Source organism: Loxodonta africana, chromosome 27, assembly GCF_030014295.1.
Source record: "Loxodonta africana isolate mLoxAfr1 chromosome 27, mLoxAfr1.hap2, whole genome shotgun sequence".
In the NCBI taxonomy this organism is placed as follows: domain Eukaryota; kingdom Metazoa; phylum Chordata; class Mammalia; order Proboscidea; family Elephantidae; genus Loxodonta; species Loxodonta africana.
This window is the reverse complement of record NC_087368.1, coordinates 6,685,179-6,697,263: the sequence shown is the minus strand read 5'-3', so window position 1 is coordinate 6,697,263 and position 12,085 is coordinate 6,685,179. Positions and strand designations below refer to the sequence as shown.

Below are 12,085 nucleotides of genomic sequence, written 5' to 3'. Positions count from 1 at the left end.
CCCCTGAAGCCATGGTCCCCAGACACCTGCTTCTGTTACGCTGACCTTCAAAGCATTCAGTTTATTCAGGAAACTTCTTTCCTTTTGGTTTAGTCCGATTGTGCTGACCTCCCCTGTATTGTCTGCTGTCTTTCCCTTCACCTAAAGTAGTTCTTATCTACTATCTAATTAGTGAATACCCCTCACCTACCCTCCCTTCCTCCCCCCTCTCATAACCACAAAAGAATGTTTTCTTCTCAGTTTAGACTATTTCTCAAGTTCTTTTAATAGTGGTCTTATACAATATTTGTCCTTTTGCAACTGACTACGTTCACCCAGCATAATGCCTTCTGGGGTTACTGGGGCCGGAATGCTTTCCAGGTTCCTCCACGTTATGAAATGTTTCACAGATTCTTCACTGTTCTTTATCGATGCGTAGTATTCCGTTGTGTGAATATACCATAATTTATTTATCCATTCATCTGTTGATGGGCACCTTGGTTGCTTCCATGTTTTTGCTATTGTAAACAGTGCTGCAATAAACGTGGATGTGCGTATATCTGTTTGTGTAAAGGCTCTTATTTCTCTAGGATATATTCTGAGGAGTGGGATTTCCGGGTTGTATGGTAGTTCTATTTCTAACTTTTTAAGGAAACGCCAGATAGATTTCCAAAGTGGTTGTACCATTTTACATTCCCACCATCAGTGTATAGGTGTTCGGATCTCTCCACAGCCACTCCAACATTTATTATTTTGTGTTTTTTGGATTAATGCCAGCCTTGTTGGAGTGAGATGGAATCTCATCGTACTTTTAATTTGCATTTCTCTAATGGATAATGATCAAGAGCATTTTCTCATGTATCTGTTAGCTGCCTGAATATCTTCTTTAGTGAAGTGTGTGCTCTTATCCTTTTCCAAATTTTTAATTGGGTTGCCTTTTTGTGGTTGAGTTTTAGCAGAATCGTATAGATTTTAGAGATCAGGCACTGGTCGGATATGTCATAGCTGAAAATTTTTTCCCAATCTGTGGGTGGTCTTTTTACTCTTTTGGTGAAGTCTTTAGATGAGCATAGGTGTTTGATTTTTAGGAGCTCCCAGTTATCTGGTTTCCCTTTATCATTTTTAGTAATGTTTTGTATTCTGTTGATGCCTCGTATTAGGGCTCCTAAGGTTGTCCCTATTTTTTCTTCTATGATCTTTATTGTTTTAGTCTTCGTGTTTAGGTCTTTGATCCACTTGGAGTTAGTTTTTGTGCATGGCGTGAGGTATGGGTCCTGTTTCATTTTTTTGGAAATGGATATCCAGTTATGCCAGCACCATTTGTTAAAAAGACTATCTTTTCCCCAATTAAGTGACACTGGGCCTTTGTCAAATATCAGTTGCTCATATGTGGATGGATTTATATCTGGGTTCTCAATTCTGTCCCATTGGTCTATGTGCCTGTTCTTGTACCAGTACCAGGCTATTTCGACTACTGTGGCTGTATAACACGTTCTAAAATCAGGTAGAGTGAGGCCTCCCACTTTCTTCTTCTTTTTCAGTAATGCTTTACTCATCCGGGGCTTCTTTCCCTTCCATATGAAGTTGGTGTTTTGTTTCTCCATCACATTAAGAAATGTCATTGGAATTTGGATCAGAAGCGCATTGTATTTATAGAACTGTTTTGGTAGAAGAGACATTTTTACTATGTTGAATCTTCCTATCCATGAACAAGGTATGTTTTTCCACTTATGTAGGTCCCTTTTAGTTTCTTGCACTAGTACTTTCTAGTTTTCCTTGTATAGGTCTCTTACACCTTTGGTAAGATTTATTCCTAAGTATTTTATCTTCTTGGGGGCTAGTGTGAATGGTACTGATTTGGTGATTTCCTCTTCAATGTGCTTTTTGTTGATGTAGAGGAATCCAAGTGATTTTTGTATGTTTATCTTGTAACCTGAAATTCTGGCGAACTCTTCTCTTAGTTTCAGTAGTTTTCTGGAGGATTCCTTAGGGTTTTCAGTGTATAAGATCATGTCATCTGCAAGTAGAGATAATTTTACTTCTTCCTTGCCAATCCAGATGCCCTTTATTTCTTTGTCTAGCCTAATTGCTCTGGCTAGGACCTCCAGCACAATGTTGAATAAGAGCAGTGATAAAGGGCATCCTTGTCTGGTTCCCGTTCTCAAGGGAAATGCTTTCAGGCTCTCTCCATTTAAAGTGATGTTGGCTGTTGGCTTTGTATAAATGCCCTTAATTATATTGAGGAATTTTCCTTCAATTCTTATTTTGCGGAGATTTTTTATCATGAATGGGTGTTGGAATTTGTCAAATGCCTTCTCTGCATCAATTGATAAAATCATGTGGTCTTTTGTTTTATTTATATGGTGGATTACATTAATGGTTTTCCTAATATTGAACCAACCTTACATACCTGGTATAAATCCCACTGGGTCATGGTGGATTATTTTTTTGATATGTTGTTGAATTCTATTGGCTACAATTTTGTTGAGGATTTTTGCATCTATGTTCATGAGGGATATAGGTCTGTAATTTTCTTTTTTTGTGGTGTCTTTACCTGGTTTTGGTATCAGGGATATGGTGGCTTCATAGAATGAGTTAGGTAGTATTCCGTCCTTTTCTATGCTCTGAAATACCATTAGTAGTAGTGGTGGTAACTCTTCTCTGAAAGTTTGGTAGAACTCTGCAGTGAAGCCGTCCGGGCCAGGGATTTTTTTGTTGTTGTTGTTGTTCGGAGTTTTTCGATTACAGTTTCAATCTCTTTTTGTTATGGGTCTGTTTAGTTGTTCTACTTCTGATTGTGTTAGTTTAGGTACGTAGTGTGTTTCTAGGAAGTCATTCATTTCTTCTAGGTTTGCAAATTTGTTAGAGTACAATTTTTCTTAATAATCTGATATAATCCTTTTAATTTCAGTTGAGTCTGTTGTGATATGCCCCATCTCATTTCTTATTCAGATTATTTGTTTTCTTTCCTGTATTTCTTTATTCAGTCTGGCCAATGGTTTATCAATTTTGTTAATTTTTTCAAAGAACCAGCTTTTGGCTTTGTTAATTCTTTCAGTTGTTTTTCTGTTCTGTAATTCATTTAGTTCAGCCCTACTTTTATTATTTGTTCTCTTCTGGTGCCTGATGGGTTCTTTTGTTGCTTGCTTTTTGTTTGTTTAAGTTGTAGGGACAGTTCTCTGATTTTGGCTCTTTCTTCTTTATGTGTGCATTTATTGATATAAATTGTCCTCTGAGCACTGCTTTTGCTGTGTCCCAGAGGTTTTGATAGGAAGTGTTTTCATTCTCATTGCATTCTATGAATTTCTTTATTCTCTCCTTAATGTCTTCTGCAACTCAGTCTTTTCTGAGCAGGGTATTGTTCAGTTTCCAAGTATTTGATTTCTTTTCCCTAATTTTTCTGTTGATTTCTACTTTTATGGCCTTGTGGTCTGAGAAGATGCTTTGTAATATTTGGATGTTTTGGGTTCTGCAAAGGTTTGTTTTATGACCTAATATGTGATCTATTCTAGAGAATGTTCCATGTGCACTAGAAAAAGAAGTATACTTTGCAGCTATTGGGTGGAGTGTTCTGTATAAGTCTATGAGTTCAAGTTGGTTGATTGTAGCAGTTAGATCTTCCATGTCTCTATTGAGCTTCTTACTGGAGGTCCTGTCCTTCTCTGAAAGTGGTGTGTTGAAGTCTCCTACTGTAATTGTGGAGGTGTCTATCTCACTTTTCAGTTCTGTTAAAGTTTGTTTTATGTATCTTGCAGCCCTGTCATTAGGTGCATACACATTTAATATAGTTATATCTTCCTGGTCAATTGTCCCTTTTGTCATTATGTAGTGTCCTTCTTTATCCTTTGTGGCGGATTTAACTTTAAAGTCTATTTTGTCAGATATTTATAGTGCCATTCCTGCTCTTTTTTGCTTGTTGTTTGCTTGATATATTTTTTTCCATCGTTTGAGTTTTAGTTTGTTTGTGTCTCTAAGTCTAAGATGTGTCTCTTGTAGGCAGTATATAGACAGATCATGTTTCTTTATCCAGTCTGAGACTCTCTGTGTCTTTATTGGGGCATTTATTCCATTTACATTCAGTGTAATTATAGATAAGTATGAGTTTAGTGCTGTCATTTTGATGCCTTTCTGTGCATGTTTTTGCCAGTTTCATTTTTCCACTTACTTTTTTGTGCTGAGACATTTTTCTTTGTAAATTGTGTGTTCCTCATTTTCAGAGTAGTTGAGTTTATGTTTGCTGAGTCGTTATGTTTTTCTTGGTTTTTATTTTGAGTTATGGAATTGTTAGACCTCTTTGTGGTTACCTTAATATTTACCCCTATTTTTCTAAGTAAAAACCTAACTTGTATTATCCTATGTCATCTTTTTTTCCTCTCCATATGGAAGGTGTATGCCTCCTGTGTTTAGTCCCTCTTTTTGGTTATTGGAATCTTTTACATAATGACTTCAGTGGTTTCTGTTTTGAGCATTTTTTTCTTTTTAAGACTAATCATTTATTTTTGTGATTTCCCTATTTGACTTGATATCAGGATGTTCTGTTCTGTGACCTTGTGTCATGTTGGTATCTGATATTATAGATTTTCTGACCAAGGAATTTCCTTTAGTAATTTTTGTAGCTTTGGTTTGGTTTTTGCAAATTCTCTAAGCTTGTGTGTATCTGTAAATGTTTTAATTTCGCCTTCATATTTCAGAGAGTTTTGCTGGATATATGATCTTTGGCTGGCAGTTTTTCTCCTTCAGTGCTCTATATATGTCATCCCATTGCCTTCTTGACTGCATGGTTTCTGCTAAGTGGTCTGAACTTATTCTTATTGATTCTCCTTTGTAAGTGACTTTTCTTTTATCCCTGACTACTTTTAAAATTTTCTCTTTATCTTTGGTTTTCGCAAGTTTGATGATAATATGCCCTGGTGATTTTTTTTTTTTTTGGATCAATCTTAAATGGGGTTCGATGAGCATCTTGGATAGATATCCTTTCGTCTTTCATGATGCCATGTAAGTTTTCTGCCAACAGATCTTCAGCTATTCTCTCTGTATTTTCTGTTATCGCTCCCTGTTCTGGAACTTCAATCACATGCAAGGTATTCTTCTTGATAGAGTCCCACATGATTCTTAGGGTTTCTTCATTTTTTTTTAATTCTTTTATCTAATTTTTCTTTAACTATATTTGTGTAAATTGCCTTCTCCTCCAACTCCCGACTCTGCATTCCAATTCCTTGATTCTGCTCCTCTTACTTCCTATTGAGTTGTCTAATTCTGTAATTTTATTGTCAATCTTTTGGATTTCAGAATGCTGTGTCTCTATGGATTCTTGCAGCTTATTGATTTTTCCAGTATGTTCTTGAATAATGTTTTTGATTTCTTCAACTGCTTTATCAGTGTGTTCCTTGGCTTTTTCTGTAGATTGCCTTATTTCATTTCTGAGATCATCCCTGATATCTTGAAGCATTCTCTAAATTAGTTTTTTATATTCTGCATCTGGCAATTCCAGGATTATATCTTCGTTTGGGAAAGATTTTGATTCTTTAATTTGGGGGTTTGTAGAAGCAATCACGGTCTGCTTCTTTATGTGATTTGATATCGACTTTCTGTCTCTGAGCCATCTGTAAGATATTGTAATGATTTATTTTATATTTGCTTACTGAGCCTTAGCTTGTTTTTCTTTGTTTCAGCATACCCAGATGGGCTACTAGATTGTGCTGTCTTGATTGTTGTAGCCTTTGAATCACTTATGTCCTATTACTAGCTGGTTTGGTCTGTTACCAGATATATAAGCCTAAGAGTCCATTCACTATTCTTAAATAGAATCAGCTTAGGTGTTCTGATCTTCAGTCACGAAATGTGTGGTGTAGACTGTCACCTATTAACTTAGAGGAGTAGTGGTGATAGTTGTGTGCACCAGATTCTACTAGCGGCAGGGGCTTGCACTCCAAGGAGGACAGGATGCTGACAGCCTTCCCCCAAGTGCCAGTGAGGTAGGTGCGTCTCTATTCCTAAAGCACTTTGGTGGGTGGGCTCTGGAGCTGTACCGTAGGCATCCAATGCTTGTACCTCTAAAGATTGGCAGGCGTCAGTATCCTCAGACCCCTTTGGCAGGTGGCTAGGTGGTTTGGGTGGAGCTTCAGCCCTCAGCTCCCTGCTGTGGATCAGTGTGGGCTCTGTTTGATAGGTGAGATATCAGACCTGGAAAACTTGTCTTTCCAGTGCTCTACTAAAACAATTACAGTCAGATCTCTTTCAGAATTGCCTTTGCATTATAATAGCCACCTTGTTCCCTATAGGGATGAAAGCCCAAGACTGTGGATCTTATATGCTTGGCTGGAGCTGGTTCTGTATTTTCATTCCAGTATAGGGAAGTCCGGAAAGGATTTTTCCTCCCTGGATTGTTAGTAGCTGCTTCTCTCAGGCCAGGAGAATGGGTTAGAGGAAAAAAAACCTGGGCGAGCAGGAGCATTTCACTCCCTGGCCGAGGAAATACCAATGTTAATGAAGCCGCTTGGGACAGGGAGGGTAGGGATCAGATAGATAGGAGAGAGTAGCATCCAGCGATATAGACAAAGTTACTTATCTTGCTTGGTGGTGACTGTTTTATCTGAGAGGCGTGTAGCCTGTGTGTACTGGCTGGGTCAAGATTGCCCCCGAGGGTCAGGCCTGCGTTCGTTCTGTGCTTGTGCCCCCTCAGAAGCCATGGTCAGCTCCTCTGCTCCTAGTCCAAAGCCCAGCGCCAAGGTTTCCTGACTGGGACACTGCACTCCAGGCTCCAAAACCAGTCATTGCTTCCCAGTGATTTATCCTCCTATAAGCCACATCACTGTGCAGCCTGCGTGTGCTGACTGGGTTTCCCCCAAGGTTACTTCAGGGGGCTAGGGCTGCGTCCTGTGCTTGCACTGTCTCAGGAAGCTGTGCTCAGCTCCTCTGCACTTAATGCAAAGCCCGGCGCCAAGGTTTTCTGACTGGGACGCTGGCTCTAGGCTCCAAAAACAGTTGCTGCTTCCCCGTGGTTGCTTGTTCTCTTTTCAGCTGTGTCAGTGTGCAGCCTGCTTGCACTGGCTGAGTCTCTACTGAGGTTACCCCAGGGGGTTAGGGATTAGGGCTGTGTCCCGTGCTTGCCCCGTCTCAGTAAGCTGCAATTAGCCCCACCACTCAGCACCAGGGAACCACAAGGGCTCAAGGCTATGGCACGGGACACGGGTTCCAGAAGCAGTCGCTGCTTCAGGGTGTGGGTTGTCACTCAGGTCAACTCTTTAGATCTGTGTTTGATGGTCAGGGTTCCTAGATTGTCACGTATGTGATTGATTCACTTGTTTTTCCAAGTCTTTGTTGCAAGAGGGATCCGCAGTAGCTCTTACCTAGTCAGCCATGTTGGTCCTGACTCCGACCTTTCTTTTTTTTAATTTTTATTGTGCTTTAAGTGAAAGTTTACAAATCAAGTTAGTCTCTCACACAAAAACGTGTATACACCTTGCTACATACTCCCGGTTGCTCTCTCCCTAATGAGACAGCCCGCTCCCTCCCTCCAATCTCTCTTTTCGTGTTAATTTTGTCAGCTTTGAAGTCCCTCTACCCTCTCATCTCCCCTGCTGGCAGGAGATGCCAATATAGTCTCAAGTGTCCACCTGATCCAAGAAGCTCACTCCTCACAAGCATCCTTCTCCAACCCATTGTCCAGTCCAATCCCTGTCTGAAGATTTGGCTTTGGGAATAGTCCTGTCCAGGGCCAACAGAAGGTCTGGGGACCATGACCACTGGTGTCCTAGTCTCAGTCAGACCATTAAATCTGGTCTTTTTATGAGAATTTGGGGTCTGGATCCCACTGCTTTCCTACTCCCTCAGAGGTTCTTTGTTGTGTTCTGTGTTTATGACCTGATTTTGAGGGTTTCATCATCCTGTTTACTCCCTCTAAATATACTCATTTTTCTCTCTCCCTCCTGAAACATAACCATGAATTGAACACTATGCTGTGTGGGGAGGGGATGAGGGGGAAGAAGAGGGCATCTAAACAACACAGACAAAACAGGACTATCACTTTTCTCTTTCTAGATTCTACATTGCCATTCATGCAGACCAACATCAAACTTGCCTCACTGCCTAGGTTGTTTTCAACTCACAATATCTTGCTATCCATGAAAATCTTCATGTGTTTTTAAACTACTTTTTTCAAAGTGTAAGTGGAGTCTTCTAAGTGTTCATTAAGATCTATTTTCTAGTTAGGTGCTTGGCTACTCAACTAGAGATGACATTTCCCAGCCTCCCTTGCAGCTAGATATTGTCATGGAGTATAAGAGGATAAGCGGAACCATACATCCGCTAGTGAATACCCGTTGCTGTCAAGTTGATTCCAACTCACACCGACCCTATAGGACAAAGTAGAGCTTCCTACAGGGTTTCCAAGGAGCAGCTGGTGGATTCAATCTGCCAACTTTTTGCTTACCAGCCAATTTCTTAATAACTATGGTTTAGCAGTCTCATTTTCTAGTCATCTCAGGAGTTTAGATATATTTCTGAACTCATTTTAGACTATCTAGGAAATTTTCTATAATCTCTTCACCAGTTTGGATTTTAGTCTCTCAATATTCCCATTCCAAAGTCTTAAGAGAAAGTCCAATTGGGCCAGCTCAGCCAACAGAGTCATAGGTCAGGTGTCCACTCTGGTTCAGTCATCTGTGGTCGAGACGACAGAGTCTTGAGATAAAACTATGAGAGCCTAAATTCACGTCTTCGAGTGACGATGAGAGGCAATTTCAGATAAAAGCATGGGGCTAAGCATGAACTCCTAATCACACAGAGTTTCTGGAACTGCAAAGTCAAGGACCAGATCTTAGGTTACGCATCCATACCTAAGCACTGACAACTGAGGAGACCCAGTGTGCAAAATTGCCCTGCTCACTTGTGGTAAATTGTTATAGTGGTGGCCTCCAGTGAACAAAACCTCCTGGTGTTTGCACCCTTGTGTAGCCCCCTCCCACACTGACTTTGGACTTGATCGTGTGACTTGCTTTGGCCAATGAGACATTAGCAAAATGATGCCAGCAGAGGCTTGATAAGTGCTCACATACCAGGGCTTGTCCTTCTTGGAAGGTAGATGCCATGATATGAAGAAACGTGAGCTAGATTACCGAATGGTGAGAGGAACTAGAGGATGAGAGGCCATCTTGGATGTCCTAGTCCCAGTCAGACTTCCAGCTAAATGTAGCCCATGAGTGAACTTAGCTATACCATGTGGAACAAAACCACTCAGTTGATACTAGTCAGTCCACAAAATCATGAAAAATAAAAAATTGCTGTTGTTTTAAATCACAAAGCTTTGCGGTATTTTAAAAAAACAACTTCTTTAGATAATTGAACTTTTCTACATAACTGAAATACCTCCCCTCTCTAAAATCTCCTTGACTATAAAACCCATCTGGAAATCCAGGTGTCTGGCCCAGGACTCTTGGAGAAAATTTTCTGACAGTGGTGCCAAAGGACCCTCAAAATGGGATCCTGAGATGTCTTCCTTTCCTCCTGTCTTCCCGAAAATAAAAAAGAAATCCTTAAACAACGAGGCATAAGAATGTTCCATTAACTAGCCAGATAAGACCAAGTTCTCAAACAGTGCCCCACACTTCCCTGTTACATAATTTCTTTCCTCCTCAATAAATACATCAACATTAAGGAAAGTGTGTCACTCTTTCTAGTTCTCCTGAGGCACCAGGAAAGAAAACTCTCATTGAATGTCTCCTGTTCTACTGATCAGTTTCCTGTGAGGTGGCCCAATGTATGATGGGTTGTATGCCCTTAAAGACTAAAGAAAAAAAAATATCCTGGTTAATGCCAGAGAGATTACCCAAAGAGGTAAAAATCACCATCTCCTGAGGTCATTCAAAACAGTACTAGGTATGATGTCTCAAGGGCCCCTGGGTGATGCAGATGGTTAAGTGCTTGACTACTAGCCGAAAGACTGGCAGTTCTAACCCACTTAGAGATGCCTCAAATGATAGGCCTGGTGATCTGCTTCAGAAAGGTCACAGCCTTGAAAACCCTGTGGAGAACAGTTTTACTCTGCACCCATTGGGTCATCATGAGTCACAGTTTCACACGACATCCCAGTTAATTGGCCTAATATGTTCAGTGCTTCTGTTCTACCTCCTGGTTCCTTGCATAGTGCCTGGGTTCTTAAAAGCTTACAAGTGGCCATCCAAGGCACCACAATTGGTCTCTATGGGCCTGGAGCAACAGTGGAAGAAGAAGAGTAAGGAACAGGAGGAGAATATGGAATGTGTTTCTAATTTCCTCTATGAATAACTGGTGGGGCAGTGGTTAAGAGCTCAGCTGCTAACCAAAAAGGTTGGCAGTTGAAATCTACCAGCCACTCCTTGGAAACCGTATGAGGCAGTTCTACTCTGTCCTACAGGGTTGCTATGAGTCAAAATAGACTTGAGGGCAACAGGTTTTTTTTTTTTTTTTTTTCGGTTGCCATGAGACTGTAAGAACTGGATGGTGCCCAGCTACTACGACCAAACATTTTGAGCAAAGAGCCTAGAGAATCCTGATCAAAACAGGGTAAATGCAGAAAAGAATTTAGAATTCTCATGGAATCCAGACTTTCTGGAACCATGGAGGCTGAATGAATCCCTGAAACTAATGCTCTGAAATAATCTTTAAACCTTAAACCAAAAAAAATCTCCTGAAGTCTTCCTAAGGGTAAACAATAGCCTAGCTTAAGTAGTAAAAATGTCTGCTTTGAGCATTGTGCTCTTTGAAGGACTATATGGGATCAAAGTAACAACACCAACTCAAAAGATTAGATAGGAACTTCAGGGGGCAGTGAGTTTATGTTAATATGGGAGGGACAACTCAGAAACAGAGAGTGAGAATAGTTACACAACTCAAAGAACATAATCAATGTTACTGAATTGTGATGAATTGGTGTATGTTTTGCTGTACATATTCTCAACAATATAAAATTTTAAAAATGATATTGTGGTCCCAGGAAATATGGATGGAGCACACTGACCACCTCAGCTGTGGTAGATCAGCTGTTCCCTGAGTTCATGGTCCCCACAGCCTTCAGCCCAGCAATTCAGTCCCTCAGGTAGTTTGGATGTATCTATGGAGCTTCCATGACCTTGTCTTGTACAAGCTGTTCTGGCTTCCCAGTATTGTGTACTCTCTTAGCTTCACCAAAGTTACCACTTATCTGTTGTCTATTTAGTGTTTTTCCATTTCCACGCTTCCCCCACCCCTTGTAACAATCAAAGATTGTTTCTTTTTGTGTGCAAACCTTTTTATGAGTTTTTACAGTAGTGGTTTCATACAATATTTGTCATTTTGTGGTTGACTTATTTCACTCAGCATAATGCCCTCCAGATTCATTCATGTTATGAGATGATTCACAGATACATCATTGTTCTTTATCATTATGTAATACTCCATTGTGTTGACACACAATATTAACCATCAGAGTCCACCGCTTGTCAACTTAGCACCTGTACACATCTCCCCAAACCATACATAATCTCTAAATAAAGACAATTACAAAGTCATACTTAGTCTTAACATGATGTAACTAACACGTGATTAATTGAAAATTCACTAGCCCCATTTACATCTTATATTTTGTAAGAAAAAAGCAAAAATATTTGACGCACACATACAAAGCAGAAATACTCATAACAATTACAGTCCTCGTTTCTGCAACTGGTCACGTGGACGTAAGTGGTATTTAGAACTACCTTCTTCCAACACCCATTCCATATTCCCTTTGCCCTCAGCAAGCACCTCACCAGATCATGGTTTTTTGCCTGGTGGCATGACCCAAATCTTCATTCCTGAAGGTTCTGGGCCATTAGTAGCCCTGTCAGAATTGAGTTACTATAGTTTTCCATTGACTTTAATCACAGGACATGCTAGTACTAAGAGATGCCCTAAGGGATCTCCTGCGTTCCAGGCATACTCCTCTTTATCCCCATTATGTAATATCAATCTGATTTCCTCTTGGTAATCAGGATCAATCACAGCAGCCAGTATGGTAACTCCCTTCTTTGCCTGTTGATCCAGTTGCTAGGTGGCATTCTTTGCTTCTAGTTCAATGGAATCAGTGATGTGTCTCCAGGTGGGCGCATTC

General features: G+C 40.3%; 1 long non-coding RNA gene across 2 annotated transcripts in view; it reads left to right on the top strand.

Annotated features, from left to right (window-relative positions):
* Positions 1-12,085, top strand: part of LOC135228742 (uncharacterized) — a 102,678-nt gene that overhangs the window by 70,503 nt on the left and 20,090 nt on the right. The window lies entirely within an intron of this gene.